The 19,429-nt window shown below is 43.9% G+C and overlaps 1 protein-coding gene across 2 annotated transcripts in view; it reads right to left on the bottom strand.

The window, feature by feature from the left end:
• Positions 1–19,429, bottom strand: part of b3gat1a (beta-1,3-glucuronyltransferase 1 (glucuronosyltransferase P) a) — a 77,239-nt gene that overhangs the window by 21,853 nt on the left and 35,957 nt on the right. For both annotated transcript variants that reach the window (XM_070969820.1, XM_070969819.1), the window contains exon 2: positions 12,911–13,137. The gene's annotated coding sequence lies outside the window, so the exon portion shown is untranslated. The remainder of the gene's footprint in view (positions 1–12,910; positions 13,138–19,429) is intronic.

The following is a 19,429-nucleotide window of genomic DNA, read 5'->3' as shown; positions in this document are numbered from 1 at the left end:
GACAGCTGCTGTACGTTGTTTACAACCATGTGATATTCTTAAGTTTACCTTAAATCATTCTAACTGCAATTAAAACTTATTAGTTTAATTGACAATGGTAATGATGCATGCAGTAATTAGTAATCAAAGAGGGTCTGAAGTGGGATTACCAGATGTAAACCTTTAATCTACCAGATTTTCACAATTTGCAGAACACAAGGCCAGTTAGCCCGATTACTGTAAATGCTGTTTGCTGCAGAAATTAGTGCGGCAGCAAATGCTGTTTCTCATGCTCAATTTCGACGAGGATGGTTGCTTCACTTTCAGGAAAAGTTGAATAACCCATTAGCTGTGAGCATTGGCCCTGATTGATGGCCCCAGTCCATGCCTGGATCAGGCTGCCTCAGCAATGATAAAAGATTTAGGAGAATCAACCTTCAGGCAGGTTCTTCTCTGCTGATAACTGCAGGGGATAGCCTAGCGCCGTCTGCCCTTAACTTATCCTGACTAATTTATAGTTTGGCTCACCCAGGGCACATTTCCAATGCTAGACGTGGGAGCACCATGCATCCTCTCACAGCTGGCTGAGCAGACTGAAGGAGCCCTGCCTGGATTGCAGAGGCTGCCACTGAGACCTGGACCTGCCATGTTGGGTCAGCACAGCTCAGTTCTGATCAGAATGGTGTTAATTGAGATGTCATCTTGGGGTGACCACAGGGGGAGACCTCTCACAGATTCACCTCATTCTGTCTGCTAGGAGCTATACCTGATTATGAACAAGTTGAAGAAGACAGTGTACTAAATAGGACTTATTAAAAGTATCAACTCCAGAAAATCAAAGGACTGTCTCAGTATTTTTGCAAGTTTAACATACAGTCTCAACATTTTTGGAAATACTTTTTTTTTGCTTTCTGATGCCGTTATGAGAAGATTGATACCACACTTGTGCAGTGGATATGGAGCTACAGTAGGCAGCTACTGAGCTTAGCTTAGCACAAAAACTGGAAATGGAGAAACAGCTAGCCTGCCTACCTTCACCGCTACAGCTCACTGATTACACCAGTGCAAAAATGCCATTTTAGGCTCATTTCCTGAAGTGACAATTGATCCCTGCCAAGAAATAGTCACATCACTCAAATTTCACTCAAAGGGATTTCTACACTTTGGCTTTTGTATGAACATATAACATGTTAATTAGTTTTAGAGGTGCTGGTGATTGTTTCCTTTGGATGGAGCGAGAGAGGTATTTCCTTATCTGATCTTTTCATCCAGCTCTCCACCAGAAAGCAAATTAGTGTATTTGACAAAGTATCAAATGTATTATTGTGAACTTATTGCACGTAGGAGACCAACATTTTCAGGGTGAACTTGTATGCTAATAGTGACTTTATATAACAAGCACTGGTCACCAAAGCTACTTTTTGTTGCTGGCATCAAATTCAGTTGATGGGATAAAAGAGTAAATACATTGTCTTTATATTGTCAAACAGAATGTGATACATTCTGTCTTATTTATCTTTTACACAGTGTCTCAACTACTTTGGAATCCAGGTTACAATAACACATGGTTTAGCTGTTTTCCCACTGCTGCCATTAGGGGTTTGGTTATGCTGTAAATTAGAAGATGTCGTTGAATCCTTTGTGTACCATCAACATGACAAGCAATATCAATCATAAAGTGGAGGCTTTTGTTGAAAATGACATTAAATCAATGCATTACAACCTTTGGAGAGTCTCCAAGAATGATTCATGAATGTGGACTTCAACAGTTCCTAACAATAAAAGGGAAAGCACAGCATTTATCTCATTAAAATCGTTTTTGCTGTACGCCGCATTGATTTCAACTGCATGTGACATGTCTCGCACTGTGAACGGGCCTATTATGCCTCAGTATAAGGTCAAAGGTTGGCAGAAGGAGCTCCCAGATTCATTAGCTAATTAAAGCCTGGTTCCTGAGTGGAAGCTTAGGTGTTCAACTCTCTCCTGCACCTTCTCTCTCTCAGACTTCAGCACGCTAGCTTTACTGACTTCCTTAATGAGGGTTAGACCATGGATTTCTCTGATGAAAGATTTTCCTGCGTTGAAGTCCCCCAATTATATGCCCCTGTGAAGAGAAAATATATATAATTATGAATCTGATCATGCTAATTAAACCTCTGGGATTTGATCCAATGAAGTGACAGTGTAGCTGAGAGTTTTGTTTTAGCTTGGAAATAATTGCTGTAAATAGACAGGAAAAATGATATGAAGGAGAGTCTCTGTTGAGTAACCCACTGCTTTTTTTGACAGTGGATCAGAATTGTTGGGCATCTGAAGGAATTTGTTAACTGGAATTTTAGAGTTGATTTGTGCTCATGAGAAATGTTTAAAACTTCTCCTGGTCTCCATCAGCCACGAAGAGGAAAAGCTGAGATATGAAAGGCTGATTGTATGAAAAATGACAGGGACAAGGGTAGCCTCAGGTAAGAGCCAGTGGGGGAAAAGGAGTGGAGCTCCATGACCAATATGAGAGAACTGGGTAGCTCTGAGGTATCAACTGTGTGTAGCACCGCTGCATGTGTGAATTTGAATCAGGGAAGTGCTACAGGACAGGATGCGTGCTCAGCAAAACCCTCCCCAGGATAAGTAGAGGTTTTAGGGATGTATCTATGTAGAGGCAGAAGAATTTGGCGCATAACAATTATGGACTAAACACAGCTGCTACTTTGCTCATGTCCATCTCTGGTGTTTACTTAATTACATAATTAGTCAGAGTGCTGGTATATGTGATGTCCCTGTATGACATGCTGTCATTAGCTTTGAATCTGTCAGTAAAACACAGCCCCCAGGAGACAGCTAATTTGTGTTGGAGACTCATTTTAATAGCTTTGAAAATTAGTGGATACATCATTATTATTCCTATTTCCCCTGCTTAATGCACACGTGAGTCATTCCATGCCTTATGCAGTGTATTTTATGACACAATGAGATCCTAAAAACCCATTACCGTATGTGCGCAGATGATGCATTTGCACTCACGTGTTGACATGTTGACGGCTGTAGTATAAAACGGACAAGCAACAGCAACTAAAAATTATGTTTGCTTACATGTTAGTGTCTGCTACCTGTATATTAATGCAATCAGATCACATGGCACAGTATATGGAAGTAATTTGTGGCAGCAGTATTTACATGTCAGTCCAGAATTATTTAAAATACTGTATCAAAAACGGTTTAGCACATGTGCATTGCTGTCACACAAATGGTATTTCTTGAATAAAAGCACTGACATTTAAAGATCTCTGGTGAAATGTCAAATAAGTGATGATATTGAACGCAGGCCTAATGAAGTAGCGAGACAACACCGCTTCAAGCTCAATGTAAAAACAAGGCACCTTTGACATTTTAAGCTGAGCCTTCATAATCTGCTCTTTGCTGGCCTTTCAAATCATTGCTTATCACCTACTATTATTATTTGTCCATCTACTCTGCTTGTATGCAGCTATGCACAGTTGCATTCAAAGAGCGCCCGAGGGCACAGAAAGATGACACCGACAGAACAGTGTTGACACAGCGACTGTGTGTCTGCTGATGTTACATTACAGAGGTGTCACTGACTCGACGGAGCAATGACTTTGCTGAGATAAAGAACACGGCGGTGAATGATGGCATGTCTTCAAAGGCAATGCTGTCACCAAAAGAACATGGATGCTGTAAGTATAAGCATCTCTAAAGGCACATACTGTACTGTGTCATAGTGCTAATAATAACGAGGGACAGGACTTCAAATGCACCAAAACCAAATCTCCACTGAAGCTTTAAACACCTTAATTACCAGACCAAACCAGACATTTTCTTCTCAAACAAGATCACAGTGAAGTTGTGCTTGAGATAAATGCTGATGGAAGGATGCTAACATGGTCAAAATGCTGCTGTTAAGGGAATAACATGAAATACGCTCATTTGCTGTGGAGAATTTGATATGAAGATTGATGTCACTCTGCACAGTCTGCACAGTAAATATGAAGCATTCACCACCAGCCAATTAGCTTAGCTTAACACGAAGACTGCAATGGGGGAACACAGCTAGCCTTGTTCTGTCCAAAGGTAACAATATCAACTTAACAGAACCTCTAAATCTCACTAATTGTGAGATTATTATTATTATTATTATTTCTATATAACATTAAAATGTTATATCTTCTGTGTTTAATCTGTACAATAATTGAAGTGTAGAAAAGACAAATTGTGGTTATGTGCTGGTGTATTTCTTCGCTGTTACTTCTTCTTGGAGTTGCCTTGTTGCCAGACTCCAGGAAGTCATTTTGCCAGGCCAAGAAATACTTCGGCACATAGCCCCTACAACACTGCAACTTGTCATTTTTACACTTAGGGTTTGTTAATTAGCGAGCTTTTGAGGTGTTGGTTGGCAGATTTTGCTTCCTTCAGACAGTGCCCGGCGAGCTGTTTGTGCTAAGCTAATTGGTTGTTGGCTGTAGCCTTATATTTGCCAGACATACATGAGAGTAGGATCAATCTTTTTATCTAACTCTCAGCAAGAAGGCAAGCAGGAACATGTTCCAATTTCACGGTATTTGAACCAGCTGTGTAGCGCATATCTCAGCCATATGTCCCATACTGTTATATTCCATCAACAGCTGCAGCAGCCATTATGATGTTCCTTTTAGTTTAGTTTTGGCGCATGAGAGATGAGTCATTCGCTCAGTGCCCAGTCCAGTGCCCATAGTGACACAGACACACACATACACACTACTACAGTCGCTAACCAAAGCCAGCATTTCTTTGCTCTCTCCTAAGGATGATCAATAGCCTGTAGGCTGAAGGAATCCTCCTGTATCTGTCTCTGGACTGAACCACATGGCCCTGATGAGGGGGTGGCTGAGGAATAGCTGACATGGGTCAGCTCAGTATCTATAATGAGCCCCCTCGGGGCTGCCACATTATTTGTGGAAATAGCTCCAATTAAGCCATCCAGCTGGAAAGTCCACAGGAAGGGAGGGCTAGATAATAACAAAGTTATTGGGAGGTTATGGATGGGATTGAGCTATAATCAGGTGTTATCATTTAATCCATCTTTTCTTAACCCATGCCTTCGTGCACTGCTTAAAGTCTGCTAATTGCACAAATCAAAGGCTATTTTTCCTCCTGTTTAAAGACCCATATCATTGCACAATGCATCCTCCAAACAGCTTTCCATGTTAAAGCAGTCATACTGTTTTCACGGTCACTGGCTTTCATTACTTGACATCAGATGCCACCACATGCATATTACGTTTGGATAACATCTCAATCTGCCTGCAGATGATCACAATCACCATATTTTCAGCCTTAAGTGAAGCCTTGCTGTCTCACAGAACATTCATCAGTTCCACTGTACTGAAATGCAGATCATAAGTAGATTTCTTGGTTGGTAATATGTTTTTATGACCCCTTGGAGGTGACACGTCATCATGAGTTTGACGAGTGTAACCCTGAAGTTTGACTGAGCCCTCTGGCCCTTTGACCTTTGATGTAGCACAAAGATTTCTAGTTGGATCGTGTATAAACAGTAAACAAGACGAAAGGTCATCGGCTTAACACAACCGTTCATGTAGTTGTAATCATGTAATATGTCAAATGTTTACTTGAGTCACATGCCTCATCACTGGCAGTGTTTGCAAGATTTTCCACATTTTTTTCTGTCAGTCTCTGCATCGAAATTTCTTGTAATGAATTTGTTTCTCAAATGTGATAAATCATTCTAGGAACAAAGCCAACTTTGTGGCGAAAGCATTTCAACAAAAAGCATCATCATCCTCTCTAGAAAATTTGCGGAATGCAGAATGAATGTGATTTTGAGTAGGATGTGCTTTCCTTGCCTTTCTTGTGCTCAATTCGTCATGAGCATTTAGAGATGCCGGTGGCCAGAGAAATGACCCCTTCTCTCTCTTCTCTCTCGGTGTTGCATTATAGAATAATGTCTGGCTGAGCATCGGTGAGGATTTCTATCGGCCTGCTATTGATTCCTTTCTTGGTCCAATTCAGACCAGCACATGGATTTTTATGCAGCTCTGAGTTGAGGCAGACCTGAGAACTGGAGGCGCACTCAAACATAGAACACATTCAATGGGTAGTCCTTCATGAGGAAGCAGCTTAATACTTCCTGCATATTACTTCAGTTCTTTGTGTGTGTGTGTGTGTGTGTGTGTGTGTGTGTGTGTGAACCACTCCACACACTGAATGAGTGTGTCTGTGTGTGTCATTTTGTTTTGTCATGGTTGGCAAGTTTAGAACATTCAAACGCTCCTGTTCATTATCAGCCTCTCTGCTTTGATCGTGTTGTATGATACAATCACAGAACACGACTGCTAATCTTCATCTATTCATTTCTTTGTTTGTCTCTTTTGCCTGTGCATCTACATACAAGCCGCAGACACTACAATATGAACTGGATGATAATGATACATCTCAGTCTTGGGTTTCAGGAAAATTTTCAAAGTTACACTGATTGGTCGCAGTGGGGGGGATTGACAATCATTACAGACCAAAACAAGGTGTTACTGATTGGCCCAGAAGTACTACACAGGTACTGGTGGATGACATGTTGACGCCGTTGCCTGAAATACAAATCAAGCAACTATGAAACTGTGATTTAGCATCACAGACCCTGCCCACAATTTAAGGTTAAGCAGACATTTCTGGTACAATGTTCTCTGATGTTGGTTGTACAATGATCTTTGATGACTGAAGAGTTCTCTCCTCACTTGAGGCGTTGACATGATCTTTTCCCACTCCTAACTGAGGCTGTCCTCAGCAGAAACAAACAGCCCTGCAGCAGTGCTGAGACGTTAACTGAGCGTGGGTTTTACACTGCACTAACACTATAGACCAGTTCAAAATTTCAGCCAACTTTGGTTTCTTGTAACTCAAGGCAATCTTTCTCCAGTACCTTCAGAGCCACGGGAGCAAAGAGCTCATGCTGTATGGGTGATTTTGGATTTCAGAGACAAATGACCTGTTTTGCCATAGAAGGACTTGAAGGTTTTCTGGAATATGCATCACTTGCTGGGCTCTGTCATTTTTTGTTGTATCTCATTTTACACGTTGAAGCTGTTCTGGTAACACTGATGCATTTGTTCTTGATTATCCACTAAAATCAGTTTCTGATTAAAATTGGGAAGCCATTTTGCACCATGCAGTTTTATATGTACAATGCCTCATTAAAATAGATACTTAGATGAACCGCTTTGAGTCACAGTGAATTGTGTCGTCATCCAAGCTCCCCTCAGTTCACTGATTGGTCCAACTTCCACATCTAGGTTCAGTGTTTTTCACTTAAATCTAACCTGGTAAGACTTAAACAGACTGTGTGAGACTAACCATAATTCAGTGCACAGAGCTCAGATCATATAGAACAAAAAAAAACAAACACATTTTCTCCCAATGTGCTCAGTGGCTTCATGCTGGGCTAGAAAATAGAGCGGTATGATTGCTACAGAGGGGTTTGTTGGGGTTGAATCGCTGCAGGGTGAGACGATGTTGGTGTATCCCTCTTCGCTTCCCAGCAGAGATGGTGCAAATCTGGGGGTGTTGTGCTTCACTTAAGGCTGTTGTGTCCTGTTAACTGGTGCTAGTTGGGCTGGCCTAGGGCCTTGTAATGACACACACTCACACACTGATGTGGTCTGATGGGCTTCAGGGGGATTTAAGTTTTGAAAAGCCTTCGGGCTGTGCCAAGCTGTGTGTGTGTACAAGTGGGTGTGCTTATATTTCTGCTTGTGTGTTCGTGTGCACACATATGGCTGCGTGTTGTTTGTACGCGTGTGGGTTTCATCAGACAACTCAACACCAACTTTCACAATTCCCCAGGACATCGCTGAGTCTCAGAGCAGTCCTAGTTATCTAATCTTGCAGGAGCTCACTGTGTGCAGGTACCATACAGTGCTGCAGCCAGCTGGCTTGTGGAGAAGTCCCAAAATGTCTGGAAGACTGAACCACTTATTTGGGTCATGTTGGTTTAGGTGGAATGGAGTTGTTCAAATGGTGAACTTTAAATGATCTACTGTGCTCATTTTGGCCTTTTGTGTGCTAAAAAGACTTGTTTTTCACCACGATTTGTCATTCTGTTCTGTACAGTAACTGAGCCATATAACTCTGTGAATAGTTTACACTCTGAAACCAGGTTGCTGTGCACTGAATAATTCAGTGTTCAAGAGGGAAACGTTAAGAGACATTTCTCATGGTAACAATACAATTGCAATCAATTGCATCATGGCACAACACTTTTTTCTCCTTCTAACCTTACAAGACAACATTATCCATGTCTGAGAAATCTGTGTCCTTGCACACATGCTTCACATTTTGCATCCCAGTTCAGAGCTGCTGCACACAGCCCTTTGAGCATTTTTTAAATATTTGAAATAAAAAATTCTCACTTTTTTTTTTTTCACATTCTGTTTTGCATGTTTCAAAAGAAGTCATTGATTTCCTCAGATTTTAGCAATTGGCGATTATTTATAAGTTTGAGGGTCTGCCTTAGTGTAGAAAACATTGAGAAATGACTGGTGGAACACAAGATAAACTACAAAGCACAAAAACTCATTCACAAAGCATTTTCAGGGCAGCTACTTTTTCACCACAAATTTTTAGGTCAGCCACTTCTATACTCGCTTGTCTTGTAAGAATAAAAGCTCCAAAAAACTGCCAAGGGGACAAATGTAATTGTAGTGTAGGTGGAAAAAGCAAGTAAATATTGATGTATTTAAGCACTTCCTAAAACCGCCAAATGTGTGTGTTATTATCTTTGAACTGCTCATTTCCCCCCTCCATGTAAGTAATCACACACAATGATTGCGCGTCATGCTTGGAATTTCATCATTAATGTGCGAATGATTCAGCAGCTAATGCCCTGAAATTGAAATGAGAAAACGGCGCCTGTGGAATTTCTGCATTACAGAACAAAGAGCTCGTGCAACAAAGGGCATATGAAATGCTGTGAAGAGCTCACAGTAGATTTGGTGGAGCGACAATGATGAGCAATGTCTTCCCTGTATTAAGAGTAACAAGCTCACCCCGTCGCCGAGCTGAAACCTAGGCAGGAAGTTCAAGGATTGCCTAGTTTGCAGGCATAAGGAGAAAATACAATGGATGTTTTTTCGGAAAGGCGCATTCTCACTTAATAATTTATGTTCCAATTTCTTGTTCTACAAAAACTTTGGTCTCTAGAGTGTTTATCATCCAGAGCATGGCAAAGACATAGGACCAACAGAATGGGAAACGCACGTACTGTTAATAAAAATGCCTGGAGGGGAGATATAGAAAATAATGGCCGATTCTAAATCTGCTCTGCAGCCTCAGGTCAGGTTATACATTACTGTAATCTATTCTAAACATAGACTGTACTGTTCTGTATATGCTTAGCGCTTTAGACACTGGTATAGTATGCCACTGTTTAGGAGATTAGTCTGAATGCTGCAGCTGTGATAAAGACTGAGGCTGATTAACACATACAGTACAGCCAGTGTGTTGTTTTTTTGTTTTTTTTTTGCATCTGACTTAGAGAACAACATCAAAATCGTCTCTCCTCTATATGCAGCTGGTGCTGTGTTGCCTTTAATTGCTGACTATAGGGTTTATTACCAGAAGCCTGACACATTCATATTTCAGGTGTTTAGAATTGCATAGAAATTCCTGAATAACAAGTATGGTCTTGTCAGGACACTGTCAGGATTTTGAGTTCATCTACAACCTACGATGAAAACCAATGATTATTGCCAGTAATTAATTAATTAATTTCCAAAAGGGCTGCAATTTAAGATTATTTCCAGAACTGATGAATCTTTTCTCAATTAATCAACAAATTGACTGATATCAATAGAAACACCAAATATGGAGAAAACTGAAAGAAAAATATCTCACATTTAAAAAGTGGCAAAGGCTGCTGAACTAATCAATTAAGTGTGTGTCTGTCTGTCATTCAATCAGACCGACAGGCGAGAGTGTAATCCCATGAAAGACTCTGCTGGAGCAGGATGAAGTAATATTTTATAATATTTAGTTTTACAATTTCATGATCACGCCATACAAGCAGATCTACATTTTTTCATAAGATTTTTATTTGATAATCTCTCATTTAATTTCGAACATTTCAGGTCTCCCTATTCAACAATGCACATTGCACAAGAGCAAATATATTGTAAGTATGTCTGCTCTTTTGTCTGTCAAAACCTGTCACACAGGCACATACACCCACACATTTTTTTTTTGTTTTCTACCTCCTTTTTATTCTCCTGTCCCCCTCTTTCTCCACCTCATCCTCTATCCCTCTCTTGCTCACACAGACAATTTCTCCTGCCTCTATTTTTTTATTAACTTCCTCCCCCTCTCCACCCACCTCTAACCTCCCTTCTTTTCCCTCTCGTCCTCCATTCATCTCCTTCTCTCTCCCTCCCTCTGTCTTTTTGACTGGCTCTCTCTGGGGGCGGATGTGTCTCTGTGGCCCTCTGCAGATCTGGAAAGGACATCCTCTCAGTTTAATTCAAGTCAACCCCGGTCTCCTGGTGCTCCAAGACGCAGCATGTGTGACAGCTCTACAGAGACAGCCAGAAGGAACAGACAAGTCTCATCTGCATATATGTACCAGCGTGCGTGTGCATGTGCCTGTGTGAGAGGGAGTGTTTTTCAGCCAGGCATCTTTCAACATTTCCCTGCAGACTGAAAGAGTTAATTTCACCCTGGCAGCAATCATGGCTATCTATAAATCTATGATGAGAGGCTGCTATGTTGATTAGTCAGTGCTAATCCAGCTCACACCAATTAAGGGGGTTGAGAGTGCAATCTAAATTATTATATAACATATGGTATTCGCTCTAAGCTTGGTGGAGAGATTGTAAATAAATATACAATCAAGAAGACGTTGCGGTATCATGCCTGTTCTCACATGTTGAAGCCCCCACACGAGCGAACAGGTTGCCTGGCCGTCATCTAAAGTGAGGCTGCCTGTGCAGGAATATTGCATGCAAGAACATTTAATGTGATGCAGTAGAGTAACAATATAACAAACCCCAGTAAAACGACATCAGGGACTGCATCATCAAACACTATCGCTGAGTTGAATCAGTACCTCTTTACCACAGTTTCAACAAAAAGAGGCTTTAATAAAACTTAACTACACATTAAAAGCTTCAAAAGCATAGGATTTGCTGCACGACTGTTATATTGGATTGCACTACCCTGTAAAACACCACTGTTAATTTGTCTGCCTCTCTGATTATAGTGCATTTTTGGTGTGACTGAGCCAATCACGAAGGCTTGCTTTTCCACATTCTGTCTCCATGAGAAAAATGGCTGTATAGGTCGGGCAAGTAGGTTATTAAAACCCATACTTATGTTTATTGTTAGGTGGAGATGACTAGTGGCCATAGTAATTATGATGGGCGCAAAGGGGGAAGTCAGGTGACATAATATAAAGAGCAAGAAAATCTGCATATGGAGGAAGGTGGGGTGGATGGATGAGTCATATAAACACAAGATATTCACCCTGGAGACTGTATATTACTCCACAGTGCCCACTGCAGCGTCAGGCAAATGTGTCCACATTAACTGTTGCAGAGAACAGCTAATATTTGCTAATTAATACTAAACACAAAATTCAGCTATGTCTGATGGAAAGTCATTAGTTTTGCAGGTCAAAGTATTAGATATTGGACATAAATAAGTTGACCTGATGATGGCGCTAGATGGAAAGTCAGGAGATCACTACAGTCGTTACAATTCATCCTGTAGGGACCATGAATGTATGAATGAATGCTAGACTGTCAAAGCACAAGAACTATATCTATGACCTGCCTTTTAACAAAAGCCTTATTTTTTTTATTTCACTGTTAAGCTGAGAACAGGCCATCTAATAGTGGGTGGAACTTTTAAGAATAGATATCTACCTAAATACCAGGCGTCCATGTTTAATATTTGGTGCAGTGTGAAGCGCTACTGTGGACTGGTGGTGTGATCCAGGGCACTGTGTTTTATGTAAGCCCTACAGATCTGTGCTAACCTGCATTTCAGCTGTGTTTGTTTGCACCAGACAAAAGCCAATATGAGAGCAAAAGGTTCAGATTCATCTTAGCCTTGGCTTGCCGGTAAGAAATCTTGATATTTTCTTTGGTAGCGAGGAGACGAAGGGGCCTACCAGCGCTTGAACAGCCAAAGCCTCTCTCCCTCATTCTCCCTCCCCCACCTCACTATCTGATCACTTGCTGCCTCCACACCTTAAGATTCCTTCCTCAGTCACCAGCGGCATCGGCTTGTGAGCTCTCACACCCCCCCATCCCAGTCTTCCTCACTGCCCAGCCTTCTCCCTCACGCACCCATGGACTATGCCTACACATACATCAACTTCTAATAATATCGAAGGCCAGGGGGATCGTAGGCAGCAGAGATCGTTTCGCCTGTCCTCCACCTAATTCCTCTACTGGCTTTCCTGGTGAAAATGGAACATCTATTGGACAAGAAGTGAGACAGAAAGCGGGAAGAAAGCCATGACAGAGTGAGAAGGAGATAGAAATAGAAAGATAGTGAGTGGAGATATTTTCACCTGCATCGTCCTTTAACCTTTTATCCTTTAATGCTCAGAGAGTTTTGAACTTAGGCAGCTGTGTTTGTTCCTTTGGCATATAGGTGACAGTGAAAAGAGAGGACAAAGCAAGATTGTCAAGGTCAGCCTGTCCGTCTGTGTCTCCGGTAGTAACAATTGTCATATACTTGGAAAAAAAAAAAAAAAAAAATGCTGGGTAGAAATATCCTTCACCTAAAGAGATCAATACCGTGCATTCGTTCTTGGATGAAATTCTTTCTGGTTATGAACACATCAAATACAGGGGGGTGGGCAGCATTGTCCTGGTCAGTTGTATGGAAATGTGTTCCCCCACAACAATGAGAACAATAGGATACTCACAAGCAGTCCTCTGCCCGTCTGCAGCAAGCACAGGCCCCTCCTCCAGTGTACTCCTTTCCTCCTCGCGTGTCGTGTCGTCGGATACTGCCACAGCTCTTTGTCTCAAGCCTGCTTTAATTGGTGCCGTCTGGCGAGTAGAGATGTGTGCAATTGAAGGAGGTCCAAACCAGTGGAAGCCGCGTCACATCCAAACTCTCCCAACACTTTCACGTCCTCAGGGCTGCTCCCTGGAGAAACAAGAGCACGGGAGATGTGAGTAAGAATGGGCCTCCTCTTCCTAATACAATGAGGGGCATTGAAGAAAGGGAATGAGCAGGATGGCAGCTGGGAGGAGACGCTGCCATACTATAACAGCCACCAGGTCATTCTCAGTGCCTCGGTGATGGGGTTTCTGTCTGAATCTAGACAGCTGTCTCGAGAGATAATCATTGTGTGTGTCTTTCCCTCTGAAGACTCTGATGAGGTACAGTTATATGCTGCTTGACAGACAGGAAATTGATGAGATTTTTGTTTTTGCCTTCATTGGGTGTAATAGGACTACACCCATGTAGCTGACTTCAGCTGGATAGTTATTTGGGTAGTTCACCTTTTCGTCATGTAGTATGACTTGCATGGCCTGTATTGATAAAAACTATATATTATATATTTTCCTGTGTTTTTAATTAGTATATATGTACAGCTCTCTTGGGAAAAGGATGGCAGAACAGCAAGGGAAAAATGGCCAGGCACATATCTAAACAACAATTTGAAAACTTATTCAGCCTATCAGCTATTAATAGCTTCCTTCCTCTTGTGCATGCCCTCTGGGGAACGTCATTTCAAAATGTCCATTTGGGAGAAATGAGACAAACACACCAGCTGCACTTCTCACTCACTCCACCACAATTCCTCTGCACGACTCCCCCAGCTACCGCTCTCCATTATTGATGAGACTTCCTCTGTCGGCCTCATCTGCCACAGTGTTGGTTGTACTTGCCTGTGGGCAGCCGCTGCGGTTGTAGAGGGGGACCAGCTGATGCCACGTGAAGAAAAATGAGACAAGGGTCGGGCACATTAACAGCCTATTGACAAGATGCAATGCAGAGGGCACGCAGCGTCGCAGGTTTGTTATTGGCATAATCTAAATTCAATAGGGTTGTCATAAGGGAAAAAAGTAATTATCTCAAAACCATGGGGGATGCCCCTTCTGTGGATCCAGCTGACTCCCAGATTCTCCACTTGAGCCCCAGGATTTAAAACATGCTCTGCAGTGCCAAACTACAGCAACAAAGGAGGAAGGCTGGGAACAAGGATGCAGAACTAAGTTGATGGGGAAAAACAAGCTGCAGGGTCAACTGCCCACTCAAAGACTCCCATGCAACCACTGCCTTTTTTTTTTTTTGTATGTCATTATGATGTGTATCATGCACTTTGCAAATTGTCAAACAGTGAAATGCTGAAAGCTGAAACTCCTATTGTAAGAAAGCTCTCTAAAGCAAACAGCTGTTTTCTTTATGCATACAGACATAAAAACAGACGAGCACCGCAGGCAGATGAATCAGGCAAACCTAGATTTAACATGCGTGTGCTTGCACAACATACACACTGTCGAGATATTTAGGTATAGTATTATATTATTTTAGAATAATGTAATGCATCATTAGCGTAGGTACTGTATATTTAGGGGAAATTCAATAAACACGGTTGAGCATGTTACATGTGAGCAAATTAAACTGGTCTGATTAAGCATCATATTTTATCTCAGTCTGAGTTGAAATACACTTAAAGGAGCTTGTTAAAATTTAAAAGGGTTTAATATATCTGAAGTGATAATTAAACTCCACTATATGTCCTAATAACTTGATTATACTATGTCCGTAAACTATGATTAAGTGTAAAATTTCTAATAAACTTCATGTACTGTATTTATATACAAGTGTTTTTGAGACTTGTAGGCGTAAATGTTTCTTTCTTACCATCACATACACACCCACCTCCTCACACAAAGATGTATTCTGCCTCAACATGATGGAAATTGAACACCTGTCCAAGCTGCACCTCCTGCACTGCAGGGAACAATATAGTGTGTCATTTTACCACCAATGCTACTTCTTGTTGTGGTTCAACCATCATCTTATTACTACTGGTGGGTCTCAGAGGCTCAAAGCCCAAGTGCTGTGCTGTGCAGTGCCATGATTACACCCCCACCACTGCATCAAGCTAAAAAGGAAATAGCTTTGAATATAGATGATATGAATAAAACTGTGTATACAAAACAAAATGCAAACACAACAGACTTTAAGTCAAGGAAAATATTACAAAGTGCTAAGTCTACGGACCATGACTGGGATGAATGAGACAGACATTAAAAAGTGTGTTTTTAGAAATATTTCAAAGGACGCTGAGTTGCCCAGCAGGTCACCGCAGTGCCAAGGGATTCTGATGGAAACAGCTTGTCACACTGCGGTGAGGTCGTCCTGTCTTGGGTTATTGTCTTGTCATTTCCTGTTTTATTTTGAAAGTCTAACTCTCCTCTCGTTTCAGATCACTTGCCCTTCCTCTTGTGTCACCTGTTCGTCATCCCTGATTCCTGATTGTGTCCACCTGTTCCCCATTACCCTCATGTGTTTAAATAGTCTGCGTCTCCCTTTGTCCTGTGCCGAAGTGTTTCGTCTTATGTCCGATCACCAAAGCCTGCATCATAGCTCACAGCCACAGTCTGTATTTGTAAGTCTTGTTTCCTCGTCAGAGTGATTTTTTGTTGTAACTTCTGTAGTTTAGTTTAGCATTTATAGTCTTTTGAGTAATTTGCTTTCTTGGTTTGCCTCCCTTTGGAGTGATTTTCAGTTCATATAGTTCATAGTTGAAGTGAGTCTAGCCTCCATCTTTTAGGAGAGTTTTTTGTTTCTGTCCTGTTCTTTCTGTTTCTTTGTTAGCTCTTTCTCCATTCGGAGAGACTTTAGTTTAAAGTTTTGTAGCCTCTTGATTTTCCTCTCTGTGAGTGATTTTGATTTTGATAATTTTTATAGATCCGTGATTGAGATATTTTCCTCCTTTGGAGTGTTTTTTGTTTTCTCTAGAGTAGTTGAGTATTTTCATAGATCAGGTTTCATAGCCCCTTTGTTTGCTCTGCATAGAGGTTGTCTTGACTCAAATAAAGTCTGCTCACTGTCATTCTCTGCTCCTGAGTCCTGTTTTGAGTTCGGGCCTGACAGTACACTTCGGCCAGTATGGACTCAGCAGAGGCTGGCCGGTGGGCGGCCACGTTACAGGCTCAGGAAGCCCGCATCTCTCGTCAGGAGGAGTTCCAGACGGCGATGGTGGGTCAGCTTGGCCAGCTTTCGGCCCAGGTGAGGGAGCTGACGGACCACCTGCGGCAGACAGCCCCACCATCAGCGGCGCCGGAACCCCCAGCTCCTGCTGCGGCCGCGTCCCAGGGCGTGGCCGGGATGGGAATCAAGTTGGCTTCCCCGGAGCGATACTCGGGGGAACCAGGACAATGCAGGGCTTTCCTTATTGATTGTTCTATACATTTTGAACAGCTCCCGCACGCATTCATCACAGACAAGTCGAAAATTGCATTCATGATTTCCTACCTGACAGGGAGAGCCAAAGCTTGGGCCGCCGCTGAGTGGGCTCGAGACTCTCCGCTTTGCTCCTCTTTTACAGACTTCAAAACTGCTCTCATGATGACTTTCGATCCTGTGTCGACTGACAGGGAAAAGGCCAGGGAGTTGAGCAGAGTGACACAGGGCCGGGGCTCGGTGTGCGACTATGCTATTCGCTTTCGCACCCTGGCGGCGGAGAGTGGGTGGAATAACACCGCCCTGTACGATGTCTTCCTGAAGGGGCTGGCGACTCATATCCAGGAGCTGCTGTTGCCCCTGGATTTGCCTGCGGACCTGGATTCACTCATCTCGCTTGCCATCCGGACTGACAACCGGGTTCGTGAGCTCCGGCAACCGCGGAGCAGTGGTTCGAGGTCGGAGAGGGCTCCGTGTTTTCCTGCCCCGGGGGGGCAAGTTCTCCGTGATTCACCGCCTGAGCACCGTTTTCCCTCCTTCCCCACCAGGGAAGAGGAGCCCATGCAGCTTGGCAGGACACGGCTGACACCGGAGGAGCGACGACGACGCCAGCAGGAAGGCAGCTGCTTTTACTGCGGCAAATCTAATCACCTCGTCGCTACCTGTCCGGCCAAAAAGATCCAGGAGGTGAGTCAACCCCCAGCCACGGACCGCGCTCCGCGCAGCCTGACGCCTGTTAAGGTAACGCACCATGCCATCACTATGAACATTGAGACACTCATAGACTCTGGGGCCGATGAGAGCTTAATTGACTGGGGGCTGGCGGAGACATTGGGGTTAAAATCGAACCCCCTGGCCAGTCCCATCAAAGCCAGGGCTCTCAACGGTAAAGAACTGTTTTTGATCACTCACGCCACTGAACCACTGGATCTGCAGATCCAGGGGCATTGGGAACTCCTGACCCTTTACTTAGTTACTTCACCCTCTCAGTCTCTGGTTTTAGGTTACCCTTGGTTATGTCAACACAACCCCCACGTGAACTGGGTAACAGGGGCTATTATGGGATGGGGGAAGGATTGTGTGGACCACCGCAAACCGGTTCCGGTCCAGGGGAATAACATGACTGCTATCAATCACTTCTCTGTCACCTCTGCCACAGACTCTGAAACCTCCGACCTGAGCTCCGTGCCTTCCTGCTACCACCACCTCCGAGAGGTTTTTAACAAAAGCAAGGCCTTGTCACTTCCCCCACACCGGCCCTACGACTGCGCCATAGACTTGATTCCTGGCTCCCCCATACCCAAGGGCCGGTTGTACTCCATCTCCGGGCCAGAGAAAGCAGCCATGAAAGATTACATAGAGTCATCATTGAGGGCGGGGCTTATTCGTCCTTCCTCGTCAGCAGCTGGGGCCGGATTCTTTTTTGTAGGGAAAAAGGACGGATCTCTCAGGCCCTGCATCGACTACAGCCCCCTAAACGCCATCACCGTCAAAAATCGCTATCCCCTGCCCCTGATGACGTCTGTTTTCGACCAGCTGCAGCAGGCTAAGGTATTTACCAAGCTAGATTTACGCAATGCCTATCATTTAATCAGGATCAGAGAGGGGGATGAATGGAAAACAGGGTTTAATACTCCTAGCGGCCACTACGAGTACTTAGTCATGCCTTTCGGTCTCACTAATGCCCCAGCTGTATTCCAGACTATGATTAATGATGTGCTCCGGGATTTTTTAGACCGGTTTGTGTATGTGTATTTGGATGACATTCTCATTTACTCATCAGATCTAGAAACTCACAGAAACCATGTATCCCAGGTCCTCCAACGGTTGTTGGAGAATAAGCTCTATGTCAAAGCAGAAAAAAGTGAGTTTCATGCCGACACCGTCTCCTTCCTGGGCTTCATTGTAGCCCCTGGAAGGGTGCAGATGGATCCGGCTAAAGTGAGCGCTGTGGCCAAGTGGCCCACGCCTGATAGCCGCAAAAAAGTCCAGCAGTTCCTCGGCTTTGCTAACTTTTACAGGCGGTTTATCAGACACTTCAGTGCTATAGCGGCTCCGCTCCATGCACTCACCTCCACGAAGCAGCCATTCCTCTGGACTCCGGAGGCAGAGGCAGCCTTTCAGCACCTCAAGACCCGCTTCACCACGGCTCCCATTCTCACGATGCCTGATCCTCTGCGGCAGTTTGTGGTCGAGGTGGACGCCTCCAATGAAGGGGTTGGGGCAGTCCTGTCCCAGCGGTCGGAACAGGACGGGAAGGTGCATCCCTGCGCCTTCTTTTCGCGGCGCCTGTCCAGGGCGGAGCGGAACTATGACGTCGGCGACCGGGAGCTGCTGGCGGTCAAGCTGGCCTTGGAAGAGTGGAGACACTGGCTTGAGGGGGCGGAACATCCGTTTATTGTCTGGACCGACCATAAGAACTTGGAATACATACGTAAAGCCAAGAGACTGAATTCTCGCCAGGCCAGGTGGGGACTCTTTTTTAACCGCTTCTCCTTCTCTCTTTCTTACAGGCCGGGGTCCCAGAATGTCAAGCCCGATGCCCTGTCACGAATCTACGACCCCGAGCCTGTTGCCAAAGAACCAGAGCCAATCCTTCCACGGACCTGTGTGGTTGGAGCGGTGACTTGGCAGATAGAAAATGAGGTTAAGCATGCAAACGGTGAGAGCCTGCCACCTAGTGGGTGTCCCGAGAATCGATTGTTTGTCCCGGCTGAGCTGCGCCCACAGGTGATCCACTGGGCTCACACCTCGCTGCTTTCCTGTCATCCGGGGGTACGGCGCACCATGTATGCCATCTCCCGGAGGTTCTGGTGGTCATCCATGGAACGGGAGGTCCGGGAGTACGTCGAGGCTTGTTCGGTCTGTGCCAGAAATAAGACGTCCTCCAGGCCACGTATGGGACTTCTTCAGCCGCTGCCCATCCCCTCCAGACCATGGGCCGAAATCTCCATGGACTTCGTCACGGGGCTCCCGGTCTCCCAAGGTAACACCACGGTTCTTACGGTGGTAGACA

The sequence above is a fragment of the Chaetodon trifascialis genome, chromosome 9 (assembly GCF_039877785.1).
Source record: "Chaetodon trifascialis isolate fChaTrf1 chromosome 9, fChaTrf1.hap1, whole genome shotgun sequence".
NCBI lineage: Eukaryota > Metazoa > Chordata > Actinopteri > Chaetodontiformes > Chaetodontidae > Chaetodon > Chaetodon trifascialis.
The sequence above is the reverse complement of the archived record's forward strand: the minus strand, read 5'-3'. Positions and strand labels throughout refer to the sequence as shown.